General features: G+C 48.2%; 1 protein-coding gene across 3 annotated transcripts in view; it reads right to left on the bottom strand.

Annotated features, from left to right (window-relative positions):
* The window catches only part of PLEKHG4B (pleckstrin homology and RhoGEF domain containing G4B), an 87,505-nt gene that overhangs the window by 65,501 nt on the left and 6,951 nt on the right, over window positions 1-15,053 (bottom strand). The gene's annotated exons all lie outside the window — the stretch shown is intronic.

The following is a 15,053-nucleotide window of genomic DNA, read 5'->3' as shown; positions in this document are numbered from 1 at the left end:
TATGGCACCCTTTATCAAAATCACAGAATTACACCCACTCAGTCATTCTGAAAACAGTATCATTGGTACCTGATTTCTTCTTCATATTTTGATAGAACAAGCTTTTATGTAAAGACAGAATACTTTTAGTTTAAAAGATGTTTAAAGTTATTTTTAGATGTAGCATTTCCTGAGGAAATACCACGAGGTTCATTTGTTTGGAAAAGAAATGCAAGGCTACAAATAACAGTTAAAAGTCAAAGAGGTTAAAATTGTGAAATCGATTTTAAAGGGACAACAGTTACATCTGACACTCCTCTGAACAGTTCATGCTACAGGAAACTGAAAATAAAATAGTGAATCCTCTGAGCCCAGAGTGGATAAGGACTCAGGCCATCTGTCCCGACTGAAAGGCCAAGTCTCACAGCGAGCAGGGAGGTGTGCACTGCAGTGAGTTCAGCTTCTAGAAACTCCCACCACCATGTCGGTGTGGTGAGGCATCGATTAGATATCCTCTGGAGCTCCTACACTCACAAAGGCCTCCTCGTGTCTGTTTGTTCCCCTTCCTCCATATACCTGGCTCTCCCCACCAGACAGGGTCACTCACTCAGTAGGAATTATCTAAACACTAATTTCATCCAGAAAATACCAAGATGGTCAGTCTGATGTCTACAAACTCAAATCATACCTGAGCTACCAGTGAATATCCAGCCCATAAGAAAAATGGAGGTGGTCTTGAGCCAGGGGCAGGAAGCATGCTCTAGACGTCACGTACCTCAGAGATCTGAAGCAAATGCTTAATTGTAATACAAGAAACTGGTAAAGGTGGAAGGGGCATGTCTTTAATGATCTATTTTGGAGGAAGTAAAATGCAAACTTTGGACCCTCCCAAGGAGAGATGTCCTCCTGCTGCCCAGATACCCGAGTCCAGGCCCACTTCTCCTCCAGACTCGCAGAGGCATCCTCATTCTTGTGTCCAGCTGTGGTTAGTAGCCTCCCAGCGGGTCTCCTGGCCTCCACCCCACCTACTCATCCCTTGAAAACTGCCCAAAGTGAGGAGGAGAGGGGCGATACTTGCTGAGATCTCTGGGATCTCACAGCATCCCCGGCCCCTTCTCTGCCTTTTGATTCCTGTCATGACTGAGTCAAGCCCCAATACTTGGTCTAGAGGGCACCTCTTCCACCAGCTTCCGCTCCCTGGGTGCCATCCCACCCAAATCCTGATCCAGGCAAGAGCTGCCCAAGAGAAGCTGTTTACCTGCCCAGAGGCCATCTCCCAGGTCGAGTAAGTTAAGGAAGTCTTGGGCAAGCCAGAGGGAACACATTCTCTAGCCTCTTCTTGGCTACTGTGTCCCGAATAACTGCCCATACAGCAGCTTCCTGGCTGTCATCTGCCTCTCTGGGTGCTTGATGACCAGGAACAACCAAAGCATGACGGTGCACACAGGGCCACTGCCTCATGAGCTCCCCAATCACTTTGCAGATGGTGCCTGATCTTGCTCTTGGGAAGAGAGGCTCTGATGAATAAGCGGACTGTACGACCAGGGATAGACACAGCCTGAAGGGCCATCCCAGGCACAACACCGTGGCACGTGCACAGTACAAGCCAACCATTCCCACTTGCATACAATTCTCACAATTTAATATTTTCAAGACCCACAAATTATAAGAGGGGGAGGCAGACATATATGACCTTGAGAGCAGAGAGGCGGAAATTATCACAACAGATTCAAATTACCTGAATATATTCAATTCAGCTTAAGAGAACATGTAACAATATAATATGTCTTAGAAAGATTTCCATAAGAAATGTTTAAAGGGGACATTGTCTTTGGTATGTTAAAGGGTGAAGTTCAAACATCTGGAATATTTACTCTGCATAGTATTTTCTTCCATGATGTTTAGTGGAATGATATGTGTGTTACAGTTGAGTGTGTGTGTGAAGGAAAACGTGTGTGCAGAGATGGGTGTGTGTGTGAGGGAATGTATGTGTGAGAGAGAAAGTTATGTGTGAGGGAAAGTGTGTCTGTGTGGGGGAAAGTGTGTGTGAGAGATAAAGTGTGTGTGTGTGAGGGAAAGTGTTTGTGTGAGGGAAAGTATTTGTGAGAGAGAAAGTGTGTGTGTGAGGGAAAGTGTTTATGAGAGGGAAAGTATGTGTCAGGTAAAATGTGTGTGGGAAAGTATTTCTGTGTGTGGGAAAGTATCTGTGAGTCAAAGTGCGTGAGGAAAAGTATGTGTGAGGAAGAGTGTATGTGAGAACGAAAGTGTGTGTGAGGCGGTAATATGTGTGTGTGAGAGGGAAAGTGTATGTGAGGAAAAGTGTGTGTGAGAGAAAAAGTGGGTGTGAGGGAAGGTGTGTTTGTGGGAAAGTGTATTTGTCAGGGAAAGTGTGTGTGAGGGAAAATTGTGTGTGAAAGAAAGTGTGTGAGAGGGAAAGTGTGTGAAGGAAAGTGCGTGTGAGAGAAAAAGTGTGTGAGAGGGAAAGTGTGTGTGAGGGAAAGTATAAGGGAGACAGAAAGTATGTGTGAGGAAAAGTCTGTGTGTGGGAAAGTGTATGTGTCAGGGAAAGTGTGTACATGAGAGGGAAAGTGTGTGAGGGAAAGTGTATGTGAGAGAGAATGTATGTGTGAAAGAAAGTGTGTGTGAGAGAAAATTATGTGAGGGGGAAAGTGTGTGTGAGAGGGAAAGTGTATGAGGAAAAGTGTATGTGAGAGAACATGTATGTGAAGGAAAGCATGTGTTTGGGAAAGTGTACGTGTCAGGGAAAGTGTGTGTGAGAGAAAATTGTGTGTGAGAGAAAGTGTGTATGTGAGAAGGAAAGTGTGTGAGGGAAAGTTTATGTGAGAGAAAAAGTGTGTGTGAGAGAGGGAAAGTGTGCATGTGAGAGGGGAAAGTGTATGTGAGAGAGAACGTATGTGTGAAGGGAAGTGTGTGTGGGGGAAAGTGTATGTGTTGGGGAAAGTGTGTGAGAGAAGATTGTGTGTGAGGGAAAGTGTGCATGCGAGAGGAGAGCAAACGTATGTGAGAAAGTGTGTATGAAAGGGAAAGCGTGTGAGGGAAAGTGTGTGTTGAGGGACAGTGAATGTGAGAGGGAAAGTGCGTGTGAGGGAAATTGTGTATGTGAGGAAAAGTGTGTGAACGCCAGTGTGTGAAGGCATCTGAAGGTGTGTGTGGGGGTAGAGCCATAGTGAGCCAAGAGAAGTGTTGGGGGCAGATCCTTAGAACAGTTCCTCCGCCTTTGGGTGCCCAGAAAGAGAAGGCAGTAGCCTCAGGGTCAGGGCTTATGAATGTCTATGCAGGCACCTGTCATCAGTTCAGCCTGTGCCCGCTCTCTCTGTAAGGTGTGACTCACCCATTCGGCCATTCTGGCACACCATCAGGATGTGCAGAAATAGGAGGGAAGAAAGCAAAGGCAGATGTCATCACTTTGTCGACGGTTGATTTCTTCTCCTTATGTAGCTCAGGGTTCCCGTTTCAACCAAAGGCTAACTTCAAAACTAGGACCTCTGCCTGTGTACTTGATCCTAAAGCTACCTGTGGCTTAGGATGTGATTTTCTGCAGATGTACGTTAGTGGACTGGCGACACAATACTAGTATAAAGCACTTAATTACCATTTTGCTGAACTATGAATCGGTGTGTTGTTATTTGCATTTTAACAAAAAATGTGTATGTCTGGAGAAATATTTTAGGGCTTTACTCTTCAGTGAAGGATTTATTTTCCCAGTTGACTTTAGGTAAAACTTCACTGAAAGGAGGGTGAATTTTAAAATCTATACCCTCGTCTCTCACAATGCCTGCACATTCCATGACCAGGCATGTTCCTCCTGGCACCTAGTGCACAGGCCAGTGACCTGGCCTCAGCACATGGCCCCTCCCTGCGACTCTCCAGGCCTCACACGCGCTGAAGATGAGAAGACTGAAGCTGGGGATCCACAGGCCCATCTGTGCCCACCCTGTGCAGGGGGGGTGGTGGGGCAGTCTCAGGGACCCCGGAAAGACACCTGGCCGCTTGGTTCTGAAACACGAATCAGCTGGAAATGGCATGCTTCATCCGCCAGGGGGCAGGTAACATGCTAAATGTCAAAGCCGAGGTAATGTCTTCTCATTTCAAGGGCTGTGCTGAGCTAAACAAGACCAGCTGATGAATAAGGCAAGGAAACAGCAGGGGCACCCCATCCAGGGCCTGGCAGGCCGGAGGGACTGGGCTGAGGCTGGCCTGACAAAGGCTGCCCATCAGTGCTCACGTTTTCACTCAAATGCAACACCCCCAAAGATGATTGAAGGCACAGAGTTGTGGGGCAGTTGTTGGCAGGGTGGGTAGGCCTGGACATCAGGATCCTTTTACCTGCCCAGAGGGTCTGCAGGGGCTTACCGTGGGGACCACGCCCGTCTCTTAGGAGAGGGCACCCCAAGATGAGAGACTGCTAGGTAGCTAGGTTTCCGAGCAGGCAGCGCATAAACTGTGCTCCCACACCTCCACCCCACCCTTCCTGCACACTCACAAGCTGGCGGCTGACCCCCCTCGTGTCCCGACAGGGATAGAAAGTACCAGAACATCAAAGACTTCAGCACAGCCACATCGGAGACACCTTCCTTGCAGCTACTCCCAATGACCAAAGGAACCTGCTGCCCAAATCTACATTTGGGCGCCTGTATGCTGGGGACAGTAGGGCGTGTATAGGAGGACGGGATGGCAGGACACCCGGGACGGGGTCTCAGGTGGGGCTCGGAGAGGACTAAGCAGCTGCAGTCAGGCAATACCATCCTCTCCACGTGCCACTGGCCAGGCTGGGGGCTTCTCTGGGACCCAGTTATGCCGTCTCATTCTGAAAATTGCCAGGGCACGGATGTCGGTGCAAAGAGAACAAAGGCTGGGGGCATCACCCCCGAGGCAAGGCTGGGTGTGTGGCTGGCGTGGGGGCAGCGCACACAAAAGCCCCTCATCCGGTGTGGGAGCTCATCTTATCCTGCAGCCCCACGACCAGCTCCTAGTGATACCCCAGATGCCGTAGCCTGGGGTAGGGGCATAGAGAGTGGGGTACGGAGGGGTGCCACTCACCCAGGCACTTCTACCCAGAAGGTCAGGGCAGCCTTTCAGTTTACCACTATGGCCTCTGCCTCTAGTTGGATTTTATAAACAAAAGTCAGGATGTACAAGCAGCAGCAGGCATCCACTATGGGACACCAGAGCTGTTCCTACAGCCCGCCTTCAAACAGGGGCCTAGGACAGGAGGGGCACCCGCGTCAGTCCCAGCCCTGCCCCACTTTCCATCAATAGCCACTTTCTCAGTCCTGTGGGGGCTGGGTGTGAAACCCACACGCCCCAGGAGGCTTGCTCTCAGTAGCCGACCTGGTTACAGTCACTCAGACGCCCTTCCTGAAGGGCGCCGATGGTCATCTCCGTTTTCCTGTGTGTACGGACCCAGGAACCACTTTTGAGTCAAAGAAAACATGTCTAGAAAGCCTAGCCCCCTGTGCCGGCCTGACGTGCCAGCCTGCCTCCATCTGGTCTGTCTACACCTCCATGTGGGTCAGCATCTCAGGCTGACTCTCCACCCGGCCCCACTGCGGACTCCAGCCACCACCTGTGGGCCCTTCCTGGGCCCAGGCAGCTATGTCTGACACCTGAGGGCTAGGCCTTCTCTCCCCGACCAGCACGCTCCCCAGGCTCTGACCCCTGGGCCACGGCAGTTCACTCCACAGCTTCCTCGGACATTCCTCCACCTTCCCAACTCAGGTGAGTCTTCTTTCTCAAGCTCAGAGCTGCCTACTTGGCACTTAGCTGCCTTCTAGTGGTGCGTCTCCAAAACTGGGGTCTGCTTCTGGGCTGTGCACCGTGTGACCCTTTCCTTGCACATTCGTGGTGTTGGATTACATCGTGACGTGTCTAGAGGATCTTTAGAAGGGAGAGGCAGGGAAATATTTGGCCAGATGTTCACCACAAATATGTCTGGGCTCTAAAATCCCGCTTCGTTTATGGAGGAAAGATCCCTCTGAGGAACACTGGGCCTCCGTAATGCTGGACAGGGGAAATGCCCGTCCGCATTTCAGTAAGGTACTGAACTGACAGAAAACAGAGCAATCTTTCTGTGGTGAGCTGTTTTTCACAGAATCCCTGCCTCCCTGGGGAGGATGGCATGTCCCTGTCCATCGGCATCAGGCGCGGCCACATGACAAAGAAACGTGGCAGCAGTGGCAGATGCGGGTTCTGACGGAGACTTTGTGAGGCAGCACGTGCTCCGATGTACTACCTTTCCCTCTGCCACAAGATGGGTAACACCCCAGAGAAGCTGTTCCATGAGCCTGGACCCCAGAGTAAAACTGACGTGATGACCATGATGGGCACGTAGCATGAACCGGTCATCACGGTGCTGATGACTGAGATGTGGGGGGCATTGGTTATGTGGCATAACCTGCATATCGTGACTGACACTCCCTAGGACCTGGAACACAGACCCAGGGGACACCCCTACTCAGGGCCTTTACCTCCCCACGGCAGCCACAGCACACACCTTGGCATGGGTTACCACCTCTACCCAGGAGCCCTCTTGGATTGGTGTCCTGTAATGCACCTGGAGGGACTGAGCTGCCTGCAGACACGTCGGTGCGTCCTGAGCTGGAGTTGGTTCTGAGAGGCTTCCCAGGGAGACCACGCCCCACAGGGTAGAATGAGGAGCAGGACCTTGGGACTCTGTCTCCACCCTGTTGGCATGGTGCCTCCAGCAGGGGAGGTGCATGTGGCATATCTCAATCTCAGCTGTATCTCCAGGAGTGTTCCAAAAGCATCTCAAATCTGAGCATCATGATCCACAGCCTCTGCTTTGTCTAGGTGTCAATATTTTCTAGTTTTCAGGGAGAAAAGAAAACCAGGAGAATGCCAAACAAAATCACTATTTCAGGGTTCAAGCTTCAGGGCTGCACCTTATGCAACTGGCCCAGGAGGTGAATCCAGAAAAGAGTAATTCCAAACACAACGCTGAAATGTCTTTTCTGAATTTACACACACCTTACCAAACAAACATGAAACACATAGTTGCCTGACTTCAGCAATTCTGAAGCTGGTGTTCACATTACAGTGGATTGTGGGTGCGGGGGATTGTTGACAATGGAAATCCGTCTACAGGGCTACACAGCCGGATGGCGGCAGTCTCTGCCGGCCGGCATGTTGGGACGGCTCCCCTTTGTAATTCTATGCTCAGAACCATGCTCAGATCGCTGCCAGGCTGGCTGCAGTGCCCCTCCCTTTCTTTCCTCCCCTCAGATGCCCAATCACCTGCAGCAAGAACCTTCCAGGTGGCTTCTGCTCCACCAACTTCTTGTTAAAACTGATTCTATGTTCTTCCTTCTCATCCCAACTTCCCAGACTAACGCAGTGTAAGAACTTGCTGACATGGAATTGGCAGGTGCCATCAGTGAAAGCCTGTTCTGAAGGAGGAAGCCTGGCAGATCCTCCCTCCCACCCCTGCCCACTGTGCCACCAACTGGGGCAGCTGTGCGTGCCTCTAGGTCCCTGCCTGTGTCAGATATGGGCCAGACCCGTGCCCCCTGCTTGCTTTCTACTTTGGGCCATGGTTTCCTCAACCGTTAGCTGGGAGGAGCTCTCAGATGGCTGAAAACCGAGGGCAGGGACCTCAGGAGAGGGCCTGGCCCATGACACCTGTGTGTTCAACAGGGCCTGCCAGGGGCTCTCTTCCTGAGGATGAGCCACAGGCAGCTGCGTCCTCCCCTGTCGACGCATGCCCTTCAGCCCTCCAGCTGGAATGTGCGCAGCTCAGAAGCTAGAGTCCTGTTTTCAACATGATCCCTTTTCTGTTCCAGGAGGATCTCAGTCTCCATTTTAATCATGTTGTGAGGCACCTGCTTTCCTCTCTAGGGCTTGACATTAAACAATCACAAATAGAACCAATCCTATGTGAGAAAACAAATATATAAACATGACTTCTCAAATGTTTCTACAACCAATCCTCCCCAGATAGGACACTGAGTCAGCAGCAGGACAATGGAGGCGTCATGGCTGCCCAGCTGCTGGGCTCTTGCCCCCTCGGGCCCTCTTCCACGACTTGCCTCTGAACCAGGGCACAGGAGTGCTGAGCACCTTGGCTCCCAGGCACCCAGCAGGGCTTTGACACACCTGCTTGCTGTGTGGCTGCCAAACCTCCCCACCGTAAAGCCAGAACTGGTACACGAGACGGCACTTCACAGTTTACACCATGTTTGCATATGTGACTCCCATGATGGGCAGAGACACCCAGTCCTGAAAGTCTATGTTAATTATGCACTTTTGTCACTAGGCATTCCATCCTACCTATGGGGGCCTGATGTCAGAATCTGCCTAGAACCGAGGAGGTTTTATCTTCCAGGGAATCTCGCTCAACCAGACACACTCAGAATCTTCCACTAGGTGTTCTTTGGAAAAGCTGCCTCTTCATCCTCTAACCACCAGTTGGAGCATCCAGGATTTCACCTGGAGGTGTGGGGATATCCTGGCGCCACCCTAGCTCCTCTGTCCCTGCTGGTCTCTATGCAACACTCAGGGGTCAGCAAACCATGACCCCAGTGGTCGGGAAAAAAAAACAAAAGAAGAATACTAATTCAGACACGTGGAAACTATATGACATTCACATGTCAGTGCCCATATTGGAAGTTTTATTGGAACACAGACACCCTCATTCCATGCATTGCCTATGGCTCCTTCTGTGCTACAAAGGCAGAGCTGAGAATGGTCCTTCAAAGCCTCTAGGCTTACTGTCTGGCCCTTCATAGAAAGTTTGCTGACCCCACCTTTAAGGAAGGAAGTCCTGCAAGGCAGCCAAGGGGCATGAGTGGGTGGATGAAGGGGCAGCCCCCACCCTCCTTCCCTGTCTGCTGCCCCATGAGTTGCAGGGACTCTGGCTCCAGAACAGCTACATCTCTCGATGAAGATGCTGGATGAGTGAGGGCTTGGTTGACACCACCATTTCTGATTCAACACCCAAGTTCCAACTAATTGTCAGTGATTTCGTTCAGGAACAGCTTTATTCCATGTGTGCTTTGAGAGCAGCAGTCAATGTGATCGACTGTGATTGAGGGTGGTACCCAGCGGCTCTGTCTCTAGGGGTGTTATTAATTTCTTCTCAACATCAAATGCATTAAAAAAGCAGTCATTTAAGGTCCTCATTATCCTTCTTTGCATTTAGTAGCCTAATACACAACGAGGACACTCCCAAACTAGGGAGCTGTGAAAGTCTCGAAATGCACCTTTCATGCCAGCATCTATTAGGTGACTACGGGTGCACACGGGAAGCTCAGGCACCGTCCCTGCCACGGGTCACATGTTCACTTGGTCATTACCAGGACAGAGGCAACCACAAACACAAGGTCCCAGAGCAAGGCCTGCCCTGGCTTGGGAAGCCCATCATGCCAGCAGCAACCAGGGAGTGACCCTGCTCTGCTGCTCACCTGCTAGTCCTGCAGTAACTGCACAAACAGACACGGTCCTGCCTTCAGCATAGAGAGGAAGAAAACCTACCAGAGCAGCAGAAAGAAGGGAGACAGGGCTGGCAGGATGAGAAACAGACCCCCGGAAGGGACGGAGGTGCCCCTGGGGACGTGCCGGTAAAGAGGAGCTGTCGCTGGCCAGGTGGTGAGCTGCATCCTGGGGCCCAAGGCAAGAGCAGGTTCAGGGGGACACCACCTGTAAACATCGCCCGGGGTTCTACACTGACCGTGGCATAGGACAAAGTCCCCAAGACTTCTGCATATCTGGTTTCTTCGTTTGTAAAACAGGAAGAATACTATGAATCTACTTCAATCATTCCACAAAGGTAAGAACATATTTCATCTTAAAAGAACATTAAAGCTTTTTACTTTTTAATACAGAATGCAAACTGAGAATGAAATGTTGGTTCTTGAGACATTTTGACTGAATTTAGCCCTTTGAGGGTGCCTGATAAAGAGTGTGCAAGAGCGACAATTAACTCAATCAATGCGGATTGGCTCCCTCATGCTGAAATGTGACTTCAGCTGCAAGAAAGAGTTTTGTTCCGTCCAACTGTGGCAAGACCAGAAAAGATTATGCCAACCTGAAGATGTCCCTCAGTCCTAATTACTATACCAAACCTGACTTTCCCACATTGAGTCCTGCATCGAGCCCTTGATCCACAGCAGAGCTCGAGGGAGCTACGTACAACGCACATGTAGACAGGCCCGAACCCCTATTTGCAGTTCTTTAGGGGAGTGACTGATCATAACCATTCTTTCCCACCTAATTTACCCAGAAAACCCTTTGGCAAGAAGCCAAAGCGCACTTGAAATGTGTCAGCCCAACCTGATGTGTGGCTCTTCATGTATAAAGAGAAAAACAGATTTCTTCCCTCCAAGTTTTGTGTTGGCCTTTTGTTTTCACATTACTGTTAAACTGCTTGAAAGAAACCACCTGCAAAACCACAGTAAGTTCCCTTTTGTCTGAGTCCAGCTGCTTTGCCAGCATCTGCCTGGCATCTGTCTTTAGGTAGCACACCTGGCCTGCCCGCACCTTTCTCACGCACATTTCCAACAGAGAACCAAGTACTCTTGAGGGAGGATTGAAACCAATTTGTCTGAGTTGTACATGTGATAGCAGACTCCACCTATATCACGAATTACATGTGTTTTTTATACTTTCTGGTTATATTCCAATACAAGTAAAGGAAGAGTAGGCACAAACGTGGTAGGTGGGAGTGTGACATTGTGTATTTGTACCAGTAGTTTAAAAATGCGACCCCAACATCTCCCCCAAAGCATCCTGTGAGCAGGGGCCCAGCCACAGCTGTGATGAAGGTTGGGAATCAGCCTGATTTGGGCTCTTCAAAACAGGAGCACAGGCATCCTAGAAAAGTCTCTCTCAGATGGTCAGTGTTTCTCAGCTTGATTATGACTTGAAGGTAGCTGGCACCCGGCTACCTAAAATCATTTCATTTTAACCATGAATGAGAAGGCTCTAATGTGGTGTTAATGGAAAACCACAGACATATTTTTAAGTTACAAATGATGCCTGTACTTTTCCTGAAGGACTTTGTGATGTAGACCATCTTTCGTCTGAGTGGGACAGGTGCTGACTGCTGACACCGGGCTGAGGTTGTTCGGGAATTGGTGCTGGGTCTGGGCTGAAGCACCTTTGCCTGTCCCAGAAGGAGAGTGGAACGAAGCCTTCAAGTTTGAAAGTTCTGGCTAGGAAGGCTTCATAGGGACATATGATGAGGCCATACTGATGTGCAGGAAGGAAAGGTAACTGGGAGTTTGGTTAAGTACAATTTAAGGATTTTTAGGGGAAAATGTGAATTCTGTATACATGATAAGAACAACAAACAAGTTTTTCTAATGAGAAACCTGTGATGGATGCACTTGGAGTACTAAATCACACTTCTCACTGTCTCCCTGACTCAGGAAGTCACCACTGAGCTGGCCCACAAAGCTCAGTGGCCCCAGGCAAAGTCATGTCTGGCAAGTATGGCTGTACATGACGTGAACAGGTCCCTGAGGTTTCCCACATGGGTGCCTGAGAGAGGGGTAGAGAAGGATACACTGGACAAGACAGTTGGGCATCTTGAGTCTAAGGATAAGGCTGGAGCCTGGAGCCCAAAACCACACTCAGAGTGGGCACAGCAGGTGGCTTACCAACGTCTGGAATCCCGAACAGAGGGAGCCCTTGGAGCATGAGCGATGAATGCAGGACAGAGGGAAGGAGGTGCTGGTGCACACTGGGAAACCACTGACAAGAGGCGTGACTCCCAGCGGTGGCCTGGCCCAGCACACAGGAGCCTGGACCTGGGAAGGCCACAATGAGTATGCAGGGACATGAGGACAGGGTGCATCCACACCAGCCGGTGGGGCGCCGGTTGGCTCCACACGGCAGTTCTGCTAGTGGCTTCTGTAGCCAGCACGTCTGCACAGTCTGGCTCAGAGGCACGCACAGCGGGACTGAGGGCACCCAGTCTATGATCAACCCCCACCCACAGTGGGGACCTACCCCCGTTGTTTAGAATGCTGTCGCCAGAAGGCAGGAGCACCCAAGTTAGGCTAGCAACCCTATCCGGCATTTCCCAGATTTTTCACCTATGGTCCTGGCATTACGTTTCTTTTCCCCTCAAAGCGATCCAATTTGGATAATAAGTGATGTGGCCATTGGTCCTGATCAATCAACCCCTTGTTTCTGCTGTCTCTTCCCTCCTTGTCTGTCCTCTTTCTCTCCCTCCCTTTTTTTTTTTTTTTTTAGAGTTTATGCATTTATTTTGAGAGAGAGAGAGAGAGAGAGAGAGAGAGAAAGGTGCTCACAGAGGGTGTCTGGCTCACTCGGTGAAGCGTCCAACTCTTGGTTTCAGCTTAGGTCATGATCTCACGATTCATAAGTTTGAGCCTCAAGTTGGGCTCTGTGCTGCTGGTGCAGAGCCTGCTTGGGATTCTCTCTCTCTTCCTCTCTCTGCCCCTCCCCAATGCTCGCTCGTGCTCTCTTAAAAAAAAAAAAAAGATGCTCACAGAGGCACCCACTGTCCACTCCACACTGAACACCATAGTGCATTCATTGATTACCTACCATGTGCTAAACACGGTGAAGGATACAAAGATTTATGTCCTGGCTGACAGCCAGCAGGGGCTGTAAGACAAGAAAACTGTAATGTTAAGGGGGAAGCAAGCACTGTCTGCGTGCCTGATTTTACGCCCCACAATGGCAACATGATGGTTCTAGTGTCAGGCACTACCAAAATGTTTTACATGGATTAACCTCACATAGACCTTCTCCTATTGACTATTTTTCTCCAGTCAGTTACATTTTGAAGTCTTAAAAACTGGTTTCAAATTTCTGCAGATTTCCTACTCATTTCATATGTTTGCCTTTGACACAAACTTTTTTTCTTAAAAAGATCATTTCTCATTTCAAAACTTACTTTCTTAAGATATATCTCGTACAATATAATGACATTTAAAAGCATAGTTATAGGGGCACCTGAATGGCTCGGTTGAGTGTCCATCTTTGGTTTAGGTCATGATCTCGCAGTTCGTGAGTTAAAGCCTCACATTGGGCTTTCTGTCAGCACAGAACCTGCTTTGGATTCTCTGTCCCCCTCTCTCACTGCCCCTTCCTGGCTCACAGCGCATGAGCACTTTCTCTCAAAAATAAATAAACATTAAAAAAAAAGGAATATAAAAGCAGAGTTATAAAACTCATTCCAAATCTTACAACAAACCAACAAGCAAATAAACAAACCAGGAAACCAAATTTAGCAGCATTACTAAAAGTATTATTCACCATGACCAAGTGGAATTCATCCCAGGAATGCGAGTGTGGTTCAATAATCAATATAAAATATCACATCAATAAAACCAAGGAAAAAGTCTATGATCATCTTAAATGATACAGAAAAAGCAGTTTACAACATCCAACACCCTTTCATATCAAAATTTCCAGAAAACTAGGAGTAGAAAGGACCTTTCTCAACATGATAAAAGGCACTTATAAAAATCCACAGCTAACTTCAATGGTGAAATACTGAAAGCTTTTCCCTTAAGATCAAAATCAAGCCAAGGATGCCCACTTTCCCTGTTGGTATGTAACACTGTTCTGGAAGTTCTAGCCTGAGCACTTAGGCAAGAAAAAGAAATTAAAGGCATACAAATTAGAAATAAAGAAGTAGAATGATCTCTGTTTATAGATGACACAATCCTATATATAGCACATCCCAAAGAATCCACAAAAAACCTACCTAGAACTGATAAATGGGTTCAGCAAAGTTGCAGTGTACAAGACCGACATGCAAAAATCAGTTGTGTTTCTATACATTAGCAATGAACAATCCAAAAATGAAACTAAGAAAATAATTCCAGTATATAATAGCATCCAAAAGGAATAAAATGCCTAAGATACTTTTTTTTTCATTTTATTATTTTTTATTTTTTGCATCATTGATAAGTATGCTCTTTAATCCCTATTCCCTACTTTCACTCCATCCACTTCCCGTCCGGTAACCATTAGTTTGTTCTCTATAGTTAAGAGTCTGTTTCTTGGTTTCTCTCTTTCTCTTTTTTCCCTTTGCTCATTTGTTTTGTTTCTTAAATTCCACATGAGTGAGATCATATGGTATTTGTCTTTCTCCGACTTATTTTGCTTAGCATTATTCTCCTCACTCCATGCCATTGCAAATGGCAAAATTTCATAATTTTTTTATGGCTGACTAATATTCCATTGTATATATATACTGCATCTCCTTTATCCATTCATCAATTGATGGACACTTGGGCTGCTTCCATAGTTTGGCTATTGTAGACAATGCTGCACATATCCTTTGAACTAATGTTTCCATTTCTGGGGGGTAAACAGCTAGTAGTGCAACTGCTGGGTCATAGGGTAGTTCCATTTTTAATTTTTTGAGGAAGCTCATACTGTTTCCAGTGGCTTGCACCAGTTTGCATTCCCACCAACAGTGCAAGAGGGTTCCCTTTTTGTCCACATCCTCACCCACACTTGTTTTCTGTGTTGTTGGCTTGAGCCATTGACACATGTAGGTGATATCTCACTGTGGTTTTGATCTACGTTTCCCTAAGTGATGTTGAACATCAGTGTGTTGGCCATCTGCTGCTTCATTGTTAGTGTACAGAAGTGCAACAGATTTCTGTACATTGATTTTGTATCCTGTGACCTTACTGAATTCATTTATCAGTTCTAGTAGTTTTTTGGTGGGGTCTTCAGGGTTTCTGTACATAGCATAGCAGTTCTTCTGCAAATAATGAGAACTTTACATCTTCCTTATCACTTTGGATGCTTTTTATTTCTTTTTTTTTTTTTCTTTTTTTTTTTTAACGTTTATTTATTTTTGAGACAGAGAGAGACAGAGCATGAACAGGGGAGGGGCAGAGAGAGAGGGAGACACAGAATCCGAAACAGGCTCCAGGCTCTGAGCGGTCAGCACAGAGCCTGACGCGGGGCTCGAACTCACTGACCGTGAGATCATGACCTGAGCCGAAGTCGGACGCTCAACCGACCGAGCCACCCAGGCGCCCCACCTTTTATTTCTTTATGTTGTCTGATTGTTGTGGCTAGGACTTCCAGTGCTGTGCTGA

This window comes from Panthera pardus, unplaced genomic scaffold (assembly GCF_024362965.1).
Source record: "Panthera pardus isolate Hobbes unplaced genomic scaffold, ASM2436296v1 HiC_scaffold_2, whole genome shotgun sequence".
Classification (NCBI taxonomy): domain Eukaryota; kingdom Metazoa; phylum Chordata; class Mammalia; order Carnivora; family Felidae; genus Panthera; species Panthera pardus.
Note: the sequence above shows the minus strand (reverse complement) of the source record. Positions and strands in the feature narration are given on the sequence as shown.